The following is a 17,156-nucleotide window of genomic DNA, read 5'->3' as shown; positions in this document are numbered from 1 at the left end:
TACTGCTTTCTTATTACCACATTTTGCTAACAAACCAGCTAAGTTTAAATTCAATTACAAATTCAGCTAAATTTAAACCTCCAGGAACTTAAGTTTTAATTAACTAATCCAACTCACACTAAGACACTGATACCATTTTTCATGACAAGCATCATAATTTAAATTATTATGACTCATCCTTGAGAACAAAATGTCCTCAGACAATGGAACTCAGGTGTGACATGGGTTAGTTGGCCTTAGAGTCAGTGTATCACGCTCCTGGATCAGAAAGAATGTCTCCTGGACAAAAAATGAAGAACACTGATGTCACACACTGCATCCCCTGCGCACCTTCTGCCACAGGAGACTGTGGTGAACTGTCTTACTTAGTTTGATCCAACAGACTTCAAGATACACAGAATTTCTGCAGGTGCTCTTAGATAAGACAGGCGTTTTTAAAAAAGAATCACAGGTTCTATGTGAGTGTAGATGGAAGAAATGGTAGAGCTCTCATGAGGCATCAAGAGAGTGTGAGATCTGACAGTCAACTGCATTGGCAAACAGGCCTTTTGAGTGATCGACTCTAGTCCCTCTCATATACTCTCTTTTGTCTACCAATGACATCTTCCTTTGTCTCAGATTATTTAAACCCAAACCAGTTTCTGTCACTAAAACTGTTCAGCCACTGGGAGAAGCAGAAAGCTGGGTGAGTATTAGTCATAACAATGATTTGTACTGTTATATGTTTTATCCTATCTTCAAGCTGCCTCACCTAAATTTTTAACAAAAGCAGTTCATTTATTTAACAAATATCTATTGGCCACTCACTAAGAGTTTTTACCCAGTCTTGTATTTGTAGTATCTAATGCTGAGCCTGGTACAATTGTTGGTGTTTAATAAACACTCATTTGATGAACGAATGAATGAATGAATGAATGAATGAAAGAAATTAGGTACTGGGCACTACGGACATGTTTTAATTCTCACTTTTCTTTCTTTCTTTCTTTGTCTTTTTAGGGCTGCACCTGAAGCACATGGAAGTTCCCAGCCTGGAGGTCGAATCAGAGCTGTAGTCAGCCTACACCACGGGCACAGCAACTCGGGATCCAAGCCACATCTGCGACCTGCACAAAAGCTCACCACAACGCCGGATCCTTAAGCCACTGAGCAAGGCCAGGGATCAAACCTGCATCCTTATGGATACTAGTTGGGTTTATTACTGCTGAGCCACAATGGGAACTCTTAATCTTACTTTTCTTGAAAGAAGCTGAAATTCTTGCCCATTTCTCCCTTCTTGAAAGCTCTCTTCCTAGACTTCTTCAATATCACACTCTCCTGATTTTTTCTTCTCTCTCTTAGGGCAATTCTCACTGTTCTTTGCTGGCTCCTTCCCCTCTATTTGACCCTTACATTTTGGCAGTTTCTTCCAGAATTTCTAAGTCTGCTCACTTTCCCCATTTCATCCATCTCCTCAGACAACACATCCCTGTTTTGTTTTTTAAGCATGTTTCAGTTGAATATCTGGTCTCTTGCAAGTAAAAACTGTCTCAGCTTATTCAGTGCTCAGTAAGTATCTATTAAAAAGTATACAAAGTTATTAGGCAGAAAATATGAAACAAGGTTCTGGGTAAAAGGAATAAACATCATAAGCAAAGAAGAAATTAAGTTTTGGGCAGCTTGGTTTAAGCTTTCTTAAAATGAAGGAATATATATATATATATATATATATTTCTTGTTCTCAGCAACCCACAAATGCAAGATTTTTGATATCTCAAAGAATTTATCTTACGGCCCCTTCTTCATCTTTCAAATTGTCATACTTAAGAATTATGATACATTATAAAGGAATGATTTGTCCAGTTTTTTTTTCTTTTTTTAATTGTTATTTCCCCGATACAATTTTTTTTTTCTACTATACAGCATGGTGACCCAGTCACACATACATGTACACATTCCATTTTCTCATATTATTATGCTCCATCATAAGTTTTGTTCAAAGAATGCTAGGCATCTTGTTCATGTTCTAAACAAAAAGATTCAAGACAACATCGCAGTATTCATTCATTATACCTATATTAAGCTATTAGAATCGACTTTTAAACCAACCACTTTGATGTCATTCTTCTTGACAAGCATTAGGAAAAATTCCTATTCTTCATTCATAACCAAAAGATTTGTATAATCTATGTTATATTCAAACAACATGCATTATGACTAGAGCACTGCCAACTCATGGTGACATTGTTTTACTGCCTCTTCTGCATTACCAAATTAGCCATTTATTGAATTAGATCTTAAATTGTCTTGTGTAATTCCAATGTTGCAACTTTTCTATACACACAAAGCCTCATTTCTATTTCTTAACATATTTCAAACATGGTCTATCTTACACAATCTTATTTCTAATGCACCTATCTTTTTTTTAATTGGAAATCCAAAATTTATACACTAAAGAACTTATATAACAAAGATATGATAAGAGCCAGGAATTGGCTTTTTTAACTCTAAAACCTAGGTTCTAAATTAACTTTAGCAGCTGCTAAAAATGCACTAATTGACAGAGATTCAAAGACTTAATCAATAGTAGTGCTCAAATTTTAGTTACACCTGGGGATCCCACTAAATTTAAACATTATGCCCCCTATAATCTTAAAAGGGTGACTAACTATAACATTTTAAAAATAGATATGTCTCACTTCAACTGTAGCCTGGCCTAAATTTCCCATAGTCATAGTACCCTCTGCCCTAAAATATCCCATATTGGGTATAAATGTGCGAACATAGTAAATAATAAATGAAAATTGAAGTAAGATCTTAGCACCTATAAATTGACTTGATAAATAAGACCTCATGGTCTCCCGGTTAAAATACTTAATATGGCCCAATGCAAATTAAAACAGAGCCTTTAAGGATGAGAACTTATTATATACAACTTAATTAACAGAGGGGTGGTCATTCTCATTGCTTCTCCATTTAACAGCCCAATTTCACCTATTCTTAAACTTGGAAAAAAATAAAGGGCATTCCAAGGTGGATTACTACTTAATGCTGGTGTCCCATTCATTAAGGCCACATACTCAATACCCAATATTATTAAACTTACTGGCTTCATCAGTCAACAAGTATAAATATTTTGCTTTTCTAGATTTGTCTAATATTTTCTGTTCAGTGTCTACTGCAGAAGACTCTCAGCTGTGATTTGCCTTTACCTCCAAAGGGACATCATGCCTTTTCCAGGCTACCTGTAGGGTACCTCAATAGATTTTCCATAGCACACAGTCTTTGTAGGCAAAGTCTTTCTTTATCACATCTATCTTCCTCCATGAGCACAAGTATGAGATTACACTAATGACATCTTCTTCCAAGGAGACACACTCACTTTTCTTCAATAAGAGACAAGGAGTTGCTACAGACCAAGCCAGGATTCCAGGACCACAGCTGGATACTGCTGTGTTAGCAAAGATTTTTAAAAATCTTTCTACACTATGAGGAAAAATGACAAAAAAGTCTTCATACTTTGTTCTAACAAGTAAATGATCTTTAGACTGACCCCCTTACCACACACCACCAATTACACCAGCTAAACCAAGCATAGCCCCTTATCTTCATTTATTCTCTGGAGTGGGGGAAAGGAGATCAAAGGACAAATACATCATGCTTTGTTTAATATTTTTCAAAGTTTTTAGCATAGCTGCATATTTAGTCATCCAGCCATTGTTCATTCATTCACTTAGGTAATCATTCACTGAGAGCTAACAGTGCTGGTCCAGTGCTAGGCCCTGGAATATGAACAAGGAATAAGGCATCATCTCTCTTTAGCAGCTCAGTTTCCATTTGAAGGCTCTTCTCAAGAGGCAATGAAAAGGAAAGATGATGGTTGTGTTTCCCCAGTTTTTACTTTTATCCAAGTTATAACTTAAAACCCCAAATTCTTCTATACATTTCTGCTTCTAGTCATAGATAGTAACAAGCACAAGATTTGCTATCCACTGAAAACAAGGAGAAAATGGGACAAAATATATGAGAGATTTTTCAGGCACTGAGGAGAGGCAGAGCACAATCACAACCTCTAAGACAGGAATCACGGGCAAGTTTGCTTCTGTTGCACAGAGAGGTAAGCCCCAGTCAGAGAGAGGTGAGGTATTGGTGGTCTTCCTGAGTTGAGAAGGCATATATCCAAGTTCCAGGTGGCTGAAGCAGCTATAATTTGTGGGGCAAGTTACCTAAGAAGAGGCTGCTACTGAACAGGGTAGAAGCAAAGAGGACTGAGTTGGGGTGGAGGGAGGTGCAGTGTAAGGAGCAGAGGTGGGGTTAAAACCTTCAAGAAGTCCACATCTTAGTATGGGGACCACACCCCTAGAGTAAGTGCTCTGCCCTAAAACTGAGTTCAGAATGAAAAGAGAACCATTCAAAGAATAAAATTGAGACCAACAGGATCAAAAGAATTTTCTAGTAATCAAAATGACTGTCAGGATAAAATGAAACACTCTTTAAAGGAAGATGTCATAATAAAAATGCATTACAGGAGTTCCCATCATGGCTCAGTGGAAACGAATCTGACTAATATCCATGAGGCTGCAGGCTCGATCCCTGGCCTTGCTCAGTGGGTTAAGGATCCAGTGTTGCCGTGAGCTGTGGCGTAGGTTGCAGACGTGGCTTGGATCTGGCGTTGCTGTGGCTGTGGCGTAGGCTGGCAGCCACAGGTCCGATTAGACCTCTCGCCTGGGAACGTCCATATGCCATGGGTGCAGCCCTAAAAAGACCAAAAAAAAAAAAAAAGGCCATGGTAGAAGTCTTTCCAACACTTTAAAAATCAGACCTCCCCTAAACCACTCCCACTCCAAGAGCTGGTTTATTAAATACTGATGGATTTACGATTAAATAAAATCAGCTTTGTAGATTTTAAAATAAAATGAAATCAGCTTTGTAGCTCATATCTAGAGTTATGGGCAATATCAAAGCAAACTTTCCAAAAGACGGTCCTGTAAAGATTATTTGTATTAATGCAGACTATCAATACCTCCTTCCCTGATCCCTCTTTCATCCTATCACCACTCTTCCCAGGCAAAAATTTCAACCCTTTTGGCTGTTTATCCTGGATTTGCCTTCATGTCACTAAATAACATGCTCATGCTGCTACTTATATTTTCAGTTTTGGCATTATCTACTGATTTCCCACTGTGGAAGATATGTTTTATTCTTCTTATCTACAAAACAACTGCCACTTATCAAAAATACATTTCACACCACTCCTTCCAATATTGTTATAATTTTAATTTGATCAATATTCAGTGTTTACACTAATATGGTTGTGAAAATATGCACAGCTGAACTGTCTAGTACCATGATTAGTATTACTTTTCCTTCCTTGCACAACTTTTTCTTTTCTCTGGAGTTAGTGATATTCTTGTTTGTTTCTTTTACTTATTTAGTTTGGTATGGACTGATTTATATTGAAATACTATTTTAAATTGTTTGAAATTGCTCTCAATAGTTCCAACATATCATGTAGTCTAGCAATTTCATTTCCTTGAAAACATCTTTGTGGAGGCTGTTCTTATTTGAGTTGGATTCACTAAAGGCTGGTACACAGCTATGATTCTGGAATTTATCATCCCTGTATCTGTGAGATTCTCATCACCTCTCTTGTGAATCATTAAATCAACTGTTGGATCGTTCATACCAGTATTGCTGTTGAGAAGTCCAAAGCATTCTGAGTCCTGACTCCTGAGAGGTGACTGGTTTTTCACTTTGGAAGTTTATAGGATTTCATCTTCATCCTTCATATCCACTGAAATTTTGTTATAATGTCACTCAGACAACAGGACTTTTGCATTGATTCCACTGGGGCCTTATTGGGCTTTTTCAATCTAAAAACTCAAATCCTTTAATTCTTAAAAATTGCATCTTCTATGTTTTTTTCCTGCTCTCTTTAAATTATTATTCAGGTGTTGAACAAAATGAACTGATTCTCTAATCTTCTCCATTTTTCTTCTGTCTTTTTGCTCTACTTTCTGGAAGATTTCTTCAATTTTACCTTTTAACTCTTATTTTTTTAAAATTTCTGCTAACATATTTTTAATTTCATTTATTTACATCCAGTATCTTCTCATTTCTTTGAGGATATCAATGATTTTTTTTTTAAGTTTTTATCTCAGTATAATGTCTTTCTCCCAAATTGCCTTTTCCCCTATTTGTTTGGCTAGGTCCTCTTCATGTAAAAGGCATGCCTTGTGAATACGGACTGTTTCTATTTAAGCATGAGGCTATAAAAGGTTAACTGAAGCTCTGGACGCATGGGTGGTGCTTGTCAATTGTGAGTTTTACCCTGGGTTCATCTGGCTGGACTGTTTCATAGAAAAATTTCTTTCCTAAAGTTTTTTATTTTGAGCCTATGAAATGCCTCAGAGAAGGATATTCCAATTTTTGTTCAGAGCAGTGTGGTTCTCAAGCTTGAGTGTGCATCAGGATGACCTGGAGGGCTGGAGCTCCCCTTGTGGCTCTGTGGTAGCAAACCCGACTAGGATCTATGAGGACGTGGGTTCACTCCCTGGCCTTGCTCAGTGGGTTAAAGATCTGGTGTTGCTGTGAGCTGTGGTGTAGGCTGCAGACGCAACCTGGATCCTATATTGCTGTGGCTGTGGTGTAGGCCAGCAGCTACGGCTCCAGTTCGAACCCTAGCCCAGGAACCTTCATATGCTGTGGATGAGGCCCTAAAAAGACAAAAAAAAAAAAAGTTAATACACAGACCACCGCTGGGTCTCACTTATAGCTCTTGATTTAGTGGGTCTGGGATAGGTCCCTAAGATTTACATGTCTAGTAAGTTCCTAGATAATATTAATGCTGCTGACCCTGAGAACATACTAGAAAACTCTGGCTGGCCTGGAGGATGTAATTTGATTGCCCCAAACAAACAAGCCTTGAGAGTTAGAATAAAGGGTTGGGAAACAACCTTCAGAAGGTAAGCTTTTTTAAATCCCTGTTCTCAGTAATTACACTCTGTCCTCATCAGTGCTTACTGCCCTCTGTCCAGAGATTCTCTGTCTTATTTTCCAGAAAATAAGCCTAAAATATTCTGCCAAAGTTTGGGAGGGAATGTTCCCCAGCTGGAATGGGGGATAGGATCTGAGGATCTCAGGGTTTCTTAAACACACATTTAATCAGTCCCTTTGTTCTCAGTCCTACTTTCACCTCCACTTCCAGAGGTACAGAGTACTGCCAATTTCCAAGTGTTTTGAGAATTCTTTAGGGGCAAACCAAGGCAGCTTTAATCTTTCTCTCTGCCAGTTTGGGCTCTACTTTCTCAAACTTGCTAAATCATTTACCACTCATCCATCCATTTTCCAGCTTTCAAAATCATACTGCCATCAACTCTCTACATCATCTTCTCTTTGCCCTTGAGTCTTTAAATCATTTTACTATCATATTAGTGGGGTTTGGGGGAGAAGCAGAGGTAAAAGCTTGTTTTCAGTCTGCTACTTTCAACTAGAATTCATAAGAGTATTTAGTGTCCAACAAACCATGTTCCCAGACTCTGATTATATCCCAGAACATAAAACAAACAGGATTTGCTCAAAAACAAAATCAAATCATTGCCAAAAGTTCCACTAGGCTGGTCAGTTTTAGCTGTTTCAGACTTGGCAAAAGACATCAACAGTGTTTGCATGTGAAAATCTGTTTAACACTGTCAGAATGCACCTCTCCCATAGCCAGTGTGTCAAAGGTCTTGGATACAAGCTACACATATGAAATTCTGGTAACTCAAAGCAAGAAATCAAAGTATATGAACCAGAAAGTTCATCTTTGCATATAAAGAGCAACAGTAAAACATTAATACCAAGCTAAGATTCTTTACCTGTCCCATACTACCTTCTGCCCAACAGCAATTAAAATGACTATAATTCAGTGTCAGAATTATGGTAGTTCTCTACGTAGTCTGTCTCATAAAATCTTTACAACAATCTGATAAGATTGGCATTATGTATTTTATTATTTTAATACCAATTAGGAAATTGAAATCCAGAAGAGTTAAATAACAAGTCCAAGGTCACACTGAAAGGGCGGAGCCAGAATGAGACTGTGGGTCGAAAGCCACCACATTTTTTTTTTTCTTCTTTTTAGGGCTGTACTCGTAGCATATGGAGGTTCCCAGGTTAGAGGTCAAATTGAAGCTGTAGTCACTGGCCTATGTCACAGCCACAGCAATGCTATAGCCAAGCCTCATCTGCAAACTACACCACAGCTCAAGGCAATGCCAGATCCTTAACCCACTTAGTGAGGCCAGGACCCACTTCGTCCACATGGATCCTAGTCAGGTTTGTTTCCAGTGAGCTACGATGGGAACTGCTAAACCACCACATTTTCAAATAACATGAGTTAAAAGAAAATAAAAATATTTATTTAGAATGTTAAAAACCAAGCTGATTTCATAATGTAACACGGGATACTTGAATTCAAGGTTTTTACTATTTGGATCACATCATATTTTGTAGGTGTATGTGACCCACACAGCAGTCATCAGAGCAAAATTTCATTAGACTGAGGACTTACAATTTAATATCTCTATGAACAACACACAAGAACAAGTTCATTTATAATTATTATAAATATATATGCTAAGCCACCATATGGATTTCTGCCAAAAGAATCAACAGGACAGAAAACCCTTCAGAGACACACGGACTTGTTTACTTCACATTACTCTGCAATATCTTCTGTTTTTTTAAACAAAAACAGATTCTAAGAATTTGAACCAACCAAGGTGCTTTTCCCAAAGCATGTGTGGAGGGTGGGTATTGTTGCTTTAGTTTATATAGGTCACTCTGAAGTTATAAATTCTCTAGGGAGAATTCCAAAAGAAGCATTTTACCAGAAAAGAGAGATTCAGCTAGGGAGTAATCGCCAAGTTTTAAAATCTGAAAAACAAAGGGACACAGTTTCACTTAATACCAAAGAGTGGAAATAATCCAGTAAAACAGATAAACAAGACAAGTGTAGGCAAGACAGCAGAGAGAAAAAGAATGTTAAAAGCTTGCCTGGGAAGAGCTCAGAAAGGAAAAGCAGGGCTGTTAACAATTAGGAGGAGGAGGAGATGGAAAAAGAGGGAAAAAAAAGTGCTAACGTAAAACTTCCCAAGAAATGCTTTTGTTAAGGACTATGAGACTCTAAATGTTTCCTGCGAAGGAAAAAAAATTACTCAACTACATTATGTTTTTACTTTATTGCAGGACAGGAGAGGGGTCACAGAATCATAAAAAGTAAAATGTCATTAACTAACACTGAATAGTTCACTCAATTTAAAAGGATTTGTGGAATTTCCATTGTTGCTCAGCAGGTAACTAATCTGACTAGTACCCATGAGGATGTGGGTTTGATTCCTGGCCTCACTCAGTGGGTTAAGGACTGGGCATTGTCCTGAGCTGCAGTGTAGGTTCCAGACTCAGCTTGGATCCCATGTTGCTGTGGCTGTGGTGTAGGCCAGTGACTACAGCTCCAATTAGATCCCCGGCCTGGGAACTTCCATATGCCACAGCTTCGGCCCTAAACAAGCAAAAAAAAAAAAAAAAAAAAAAAAAAAAAAAAAAAAAAAAAAAAAAAAAGAATAAAAAAATAAAATGACTTGCTAAGAAAACTAACACAAAATGTGCTGCACCATTTAGAAGACAGATAAACCTGTTTGGAGAAGACGAATATTTCACTGACATGGTCAGCAGAATAATGCCCCTTCAAAGATGTCCACATCCTACTCTCCAAAGGCTAGGATGGGAATATGTTTGGTTATAGGGCAAAGAGAAATTCAGGTTGCAAGTGGAATGAAGTCCACTAATCCACCAAGTCTCCAGAGTGCAACCCTAACCACGCCTCGCGTTTAGTCCAGTGAGATTCACATCAGATTTCTGATCTCCAGAACTGCAAGATAACAAGTGTGTGCTGTTTTAAGCCACTAAATTTGTTGTAATTTGTCACAGCAACAAGAAATTAATACAACTGACTAGCCAATGTATGTAAACCTATCGTTAGTCTTATCTTACTCTCTAAAGCAAGCCAAGAAAACAAAAAGACAACTACAGAATGGGTGAAAATAGTTTCAAATGATGCAACTGACAAGGGCCTAATCTCTAAAATAAACAAACAATTTATACAACTCAACAGCAAAAAACCCAACAACCCAATTGAAAAATGGGCAAAGGACCTGAAGAGACATTTCTCCAAGGAAGATATACAGATGGCCAACAAACACTTGAAACAATGCTCAACATCACTGATTATTAGAGAAATGCAAATCAAAACTACCATGGGATACCACCTCACACCAGTCAGAATGGCCATCATTACTAAGCCCACAAATAACTAATGCTGCAGAGGGTGTGGAGAAAGGGGAACCCTCCTGCACTGTTGGTGGGAATATAAATTGGTATAAGCACTACGGAGAACAGTATGGAGGTACCGTAGAAAACTATACATAGAACTACCATATGACTCAGCAATCCCACTCTTGGGCATATATCCCGGCAAAACTCTCCTTAAAAAATACACATGCACCCTCATGTTCATTGCAGCTCTATTCACAATAGCCAAGACATGGAAACAACCCAAATGTCCATGGACAGATGACTGGATTAGGAAGATGTGGTATATATGCACAATGGAATACTACTCAGCCATTAAAAAGAACAAAATAATGTCATTTGCAGCAACATGGATGGAACTAGAGACTCTCATCCTGAGTGAAGTAAGTCAGAAAGAGAAAGACAAATACAATATGAGTGAAGTAAGTCAGAAAGAGAAAGACAAATACAATATGATATCACTTATATCTAGAACCTAATATATGGCACAAATGAATCTTCCCACAGAAAAGAAAATCATGGACTTGGAGAATAGACTTGTGGTTGCCAAGGGGGAAAGGGAGGTTGTGGGAGGGACTGGGAGCTTTGGGTAAATAGATGCAGAATGTAGCCTTCGGGATGGATTAGCAATGGGATCCTGCTGTGTAGCATTGGGTACTCTGTCTAGTCACTTATGATGGAATACTTAATGTGAGAAAAAAGAATGTATACATGTATGTGTAACTGGGTCACCATGCTGTACAGTAGAAAAAATACATATATAAATAAATGATAAAAAAATAGATCCTCATTTACTTACCATGCAAAGTAAAAACAAAAACTTTCTTTGTTAGAACAAAAACTTACTCAATTTCTTACTACTTCAAATAAGTTTATATTTCCAGTTAAACCTAGTTAATGAAGTTTTATGAAAACAGAAATTATAACTGAATTAAACAAGTACATCAATGTGTGTAGCACTACATCATCACTGCATAACACTCCTTGTCTTTGGTCAAGTCTACTTCTTTTGATACCTGCAGGATGGAGTTAACCAAAACATCCTTTCCTAGAACTTCTTCCACTGGTTTATATACATTCATTATTTAATCTGGCAGTATGTCATCAGCTAGTCTTTCAAGACACTTCCTCCATTCAGTGAAAAATGTTTCCATATCAGTAAGTAGTCCCACTTTCCCTTTTAATACTATCAAGGTGCTACTATAAATGACAAACGGCAATTGGTTGTACTGAGTACAAATTAGAGTTTTTGGGGAAAATCACCAGAACAGAATTTGAGAAAGAAATAAAGGTTCAAAAGTTAATGTGAGATAGGTTACTTAGATCGTAGCATACATGTTCTCTCACCTAAAGTATTAAAAATGATTAGGCTCCAGGCCAATCTATAAACTCTAATCAACTCATTAAATACGTGAACAGAAGTTAGTAACATGCATGAAGTCTTCCACAGTTATTGGGTATCTGTTCTGTGCCAGGCACTGTGGTTTGGATTCAACATGCAAAGATAAATAAATGAAAATCCCGGCCCTCACACAGCTCACAATCCAGGAGAGACTAACGACTATACCACTGCTGAATAATACTATAATGCACAATCAGAAAAAGTTCTATGAGGCACAGAAGGCATTTTTAATTTGCCTGGTGGTATCAGGAGACATGTGGTAGAAGCAGGAACACTTAAATATCTTAATATCTTAAAGGAATCAGTATTCCTATTTCAATTACCTCCATACCTGCTGGGAAGGAGGAAGCAGTGGCCTCCATTGGAGAGGAGGCAGTTTAAACATCCTTGGTACCTAGTAAACTCCTCTCTGCATCTATGAGAGAAATGACTCTTTGCTGTCTTTCCGAACCCAGGCAAATCAGACCCTAGGTATTCTAAATTGGGAAATATAGCATTTGCTAGAGAGCACTGAGTTCAGGTAGTCCTGGCACTGTATTATCTTGTCATTTGCTTAGCCTTGCAGCCTCAGTTTCCTTAGCTGTAGAACAATCATCAACATTCCTGTCTTGTAGGACAGAGGTGAGGATTAGAGATGACTGCTATAGAGGATCTAGCTTGAGAGATCAGGGATGGAATTCTGAATTCAGGCTAACACAAATATACATACAAGTCAAATGTTCACATATCAGGAAATACACAGAATTCCTTGCAAAAGACTGCCAAGTTTGATGTCCTTTAGAAAAACAAAGCAAAATACAATAAAACATAAACCCAACTTCTATGGCACTGAAGAATAAATCTAGCATCTCTGACTTCACAACAACCTCTTAACAATCCTCAGGAAGAAGTGTAAGTTCCTTAAGCACAGATCAGAGTCACCTTTGGTCTTATGCCACAACTATCATGACATTCTGTTTATTAGGTTCTAATTTTTCACCTTAAAATATAATGAGAGATAGTCAAACTGAGTGTATGTAACTGATAGGAAGGTTATACTTATTTGGACATTTTAAGTTGGATTCGAAAAAAGCACCAAGATATGTCCCTACTAATATAATTTATAAAATATTTTGAGAAAGAGGATAACTCAAAGCAAACCTATTTGCATAAGAAATAAATTTTATGAATATACTCTATGTGTCAGGCATTGCAGTAGGCACTGGGGAGAGAGCAGTGAATGAGAGACAAAAATCCCCTACATTCTAGTCTGAAAGATACACAGTGAATATGACAGAATTCATAAACAAGTAAAATATATATAGGATAAGTGCTAAGAGATAAAGCAGAAAAGAAAGGAAGTTTCAGGGAGCCTATACAAGGGCAGTAACCATACTGTGATGAGAAAAGATTTCAGGTTCTACATATATTTTGAAGGCACAAACAAGAGGATTTACTGATGGACTGGACATATATTTAAGTATGTGTTAAGATACTCTTGAATTCAATAGATACTAACCACAATTTCCCTTTATCAACAGCACTGTTGATGTTCCAATTGCAATTCATGAAATAACATGAATCATGATGTAATAAATTCTATAGCTGTTAAATGATAAGAAGAGGGATTCTTAAATAAAGCTTTAAAGGAAACACATATCTAGCAATAAAGCTGATTGGTAGGTCAATTACCAAAGATCCTAAGTAGAATGACTTCACTTTGATGGACCAGCAATTCATGAATGAATTTTTGAAGACTAATGACATACTAAATAGACAAGATGAACACACTCAGAAGTTACATATATCATCAACAACTTAAATTAACATCAACTTTTCATCTGGTCTCAAGGCAAAAGTCTGTTACTTATATATTTAAATTCAAAAGCAAAGAAAATGTATTGATTAAACCAATAAGGCTCTCTTAAGTTTATCAAAAGTAAAAACAGTACTATAATATTACAGAAATTTCACTTTTACATCCCTTAAACTTCATATTTTCTCTAAGGGTACATGTGATAGTAATTTGAAAATAAGCATCAAATACCCCCTATTTGAAAATTTTATATGGAAGAACTGGAGATCTATAGAGAGAAATTTTATATTTATCCCTACACAAATGGAGAAGGAAAGAAGGAGGGAAGAAGGGAAGGAGGAAAGGAAGGGACACTCTTTTACAAGGATTTGTTACTCCCAAACTTCCTCCAATTTTGTTCTATCTTGTTCAAGGTGGTGCCAGAGAAATCCAGCAGGTGGCACTCATACATTTTTCTAAATATGATGCTGAATTAAAAAAGAATTGCTTAAATTTTGTATTTCGGACCAAAAAGCCAAATAAATCATAGTTGGAAGCAAACACATTTCAAAATTTTCTATTACCATGGAGAAATAATGCTTTTAAACTGCTCTAATGCACATTCATAGCTTGCAAGCAACTTACAATTTTCACTTTCTAGCAGCTGATGGAAAGTAAGCATTCATAATCATTACCTGCCAATCAACAGCTTGATAATAGAAAGCTGTAAGTGACCATTGAGAGACTCACAAACTTTTTTCATGATGGGATATGGGATCATTATTTTCTTCTAGTTTCTTTTCAATGGTTTCATTGGTTGTTCTACACAGATGAGTCCTGGAATTAGCAAACATCATCACTACCATTTTCAACTAAGTAAACAGAGGCTCAGAAAGAGTAAAAAAATTAGGGATAGGTAATTCGACCAAGAAAGAGAACAATAAATGAATCCAGTTTCAACAACAGAATCAATAATTTTTACTAAAATCTTCAATTAATAAATATGGTTAACAAGTTAATTCAAGCCATACCTCAACATACCTTTATTAAACAATGTCTGTATGGTAACGTTCTAGGCTCTGAGAAAAAAGTGGTGCATAAGACAAATAATACCCCAGCTCTCATGCAACTAGTGGTTGAGTAGTGATAAACAGAAACAAAGAAAGATACCAGAAATCACAAGTAGTATGAAGAGAATTAAACCAGAGTGGGTGACAATGTGATCATGTGACTACCTTAGACCAACTGTTTAAAGGAAGGCTTCTCCCAGGTGGTGGCACTTCAGCTAACACCTGGATGACACAAGCAGACAGCCATACAAGGATCAAGAAGAGCAGCATCCCAGCAGAGGAACACAGGTTCTGAAATGAGCCCAAGGCCAGAGTAAATCAGGTCTCTTTGTGAAGCAGAAAGGACAGTGTGGCTGGAGAAGAACATGCAAGGAGGAAAGTGTACGACACAAGTTCCAAGAGGTAGCTAGGAGCCAGGATGGATGGCTAGATGGACGAATGAAAGAATGGATGGAGGAACAATAGAAGAGGAAAAGAAAGAAATGAGAAGAGTGTTAATTTTCAGTTAATCAGAGATTCTTTTACATGTTTATCTTTCTGGAAGTTCTCCATTAGTCCATATTCCTGCTTTAGCAAGTATATGATTATAAATCTCATTATTTGATATTTTAAGAAGATGCCATTCCTCAGGTTATCACCTTAAATTATCAATGACCACAGGGTAACACTGAAAAAAATAATACATCTACAGAAAGTATAATAAAGTAGGATGAATAGATATTAATTTCAAGAGATACTCAGAAGGTGAATTCTCAATAATACTTGATTTGAGTCTGTTTTGTACTGATCTGCCCCTTTCTTCTCATGGAGCATAAAGGATAGTCTTAGTTATTTAAAGATTCACATTCACTGATTCTGATTAATCAATGTTTTCTGGTACCAAAAGGGTGATTTAAATGAGTCTCAAATTTCTTTCATTTTCTAATATTTATCTGTTATGTAAGATCTTATTATAAGCATATTTTCAAAACAGTGTATTTTTAAGATTGTTGGAACTGAAGCTCAATCAATTAAACTGTAAATGAAGAGGACCACTGCCCTCTGTGAACTTATATGAACCAGATCATCAATCAAAAATCTCAGTTCTGCAAAAACTGGGATATATGCTCGGTCACCAACTAGAATTTCAATAAATAAAGACTTTTGATTTTATTGGATAAAAATATTTTTATAAACTTTCATTTTGCAAATTTAATTGGTACCAGATTTTAGAGCTGACATTACACTGACCCTATGACCACTTTCATGTCAACTATTCCCAACCAGGAGCTTCTTTGTCTAAAGACCACGAAAACTGTCAACAACCATATTATATAATGGTGGTCTGAATTTACAAACACTTTCTCTCAGTAATCACAAAGCCCTATCCAGAAATATTCATTAGTAATTATATTTGTATCTATTCAATGTAGATTAAGAGAATTTTATTTTAACAAGATTTTATTTACCGACTAATTAGAATGACAATTTATTACAACTCGCACAATAATTAACTTATAATTAATAGAATACTATAGCTCTTCTGGTTGTAAGAAAACAATAAATTCATTTTTCTCCCACTCTATGGGCCCGTTTTGCACAGCTACTTATATCAGTTATTGTTATTAATTTCACATTTTTACTCACTCTTTATTTTCCCAGACATTTGAATTCTGTTTCTGTCAATTTCACAAAGGTCTTCTAAAGATAAATTCACTATGTATCAAAAGCAGTTGTTTAAATAAGCATTCAGTTCTGACAGCTTTGCTCTTGATACTTTTCATTTCAGCAGCTAGGAGAGCATTTTACCATCAGTCATGGCTTTCTTTGTTATGCTTTCTTTTTTTCCTCCAACCAAAGTAAATATGTTCTTACAACCAGCAGTACCCTGCAAAATTTTCCTCATGTTTAATGAATATGACCCTCAGTACAATGAATAACAAGAAACCAATGAAATCCCTGCTCTCGCTTATAGAATAGGGAATCACTACATTATTTCACTGATACATTACTCAATGCTGTCTCAGTATTATTCTTTTATTAAATATCAGTAATGAGAAAATAAAGGTTCTTCACTGAGATAATGATTTGATCATTAGTAGGCCCAGTAAAACTTAAACTTGAGAATATAGGGTTTGAGAAGCACAAATGCAACTAACTCTACATTCCTACCTCCAGCATTTTTAAAGACAACTTCATTCTTCTTGCTCTTCCATTAAAAAAGAAAAAAAGAAGAATCTGTTGTCTTAAGATAAAAGGACCACAAAATTCTAAGACTTAATCCCTGCTTCAGGCTAATGACAAAAAATATTTTTCATTTTTAGTTCGCATCTTGCAAAAAATTCCCTTGACAGAAAATGCTCTGAACTAGACTCTGAAAGGCAAATGTATTTGTTTCAAGTTTTTCAGGATAAGAAAGGAGAGGAGTCAAGAAGAAACATAAAAGTTGAACTAAAATTCTGCTTCAAATATTAAAATATTTCTTAGTATATTAAACAACTTCAAATTTCAAATTTATACTATAAATAAATATTTGAACGACAGAACACCTTACCCTCTATACCCAGGGTTAAAAAACATATCATATTTATTTCTAATCATG

The sequence above is a fragment of the Sus scrofa genome, chromosome 14 (assembly GCF_000003025.6).
Source record: "Sus scrofa isolate TJ Tabasco breed Duroc chromosome 14, Sscrofa11.1, whole genome shotgun sequence".
Lineage (NCBI taxonomy): Eukaryota > Metazoa > Chordata > Mammalia > Artiodactyla > Suidae > Sus > Sus scrofa.
The sequence above is the reverse complement of the archived record's forward strand: the minus strand, read 5'-3'. Positions refer to the sequence as shown.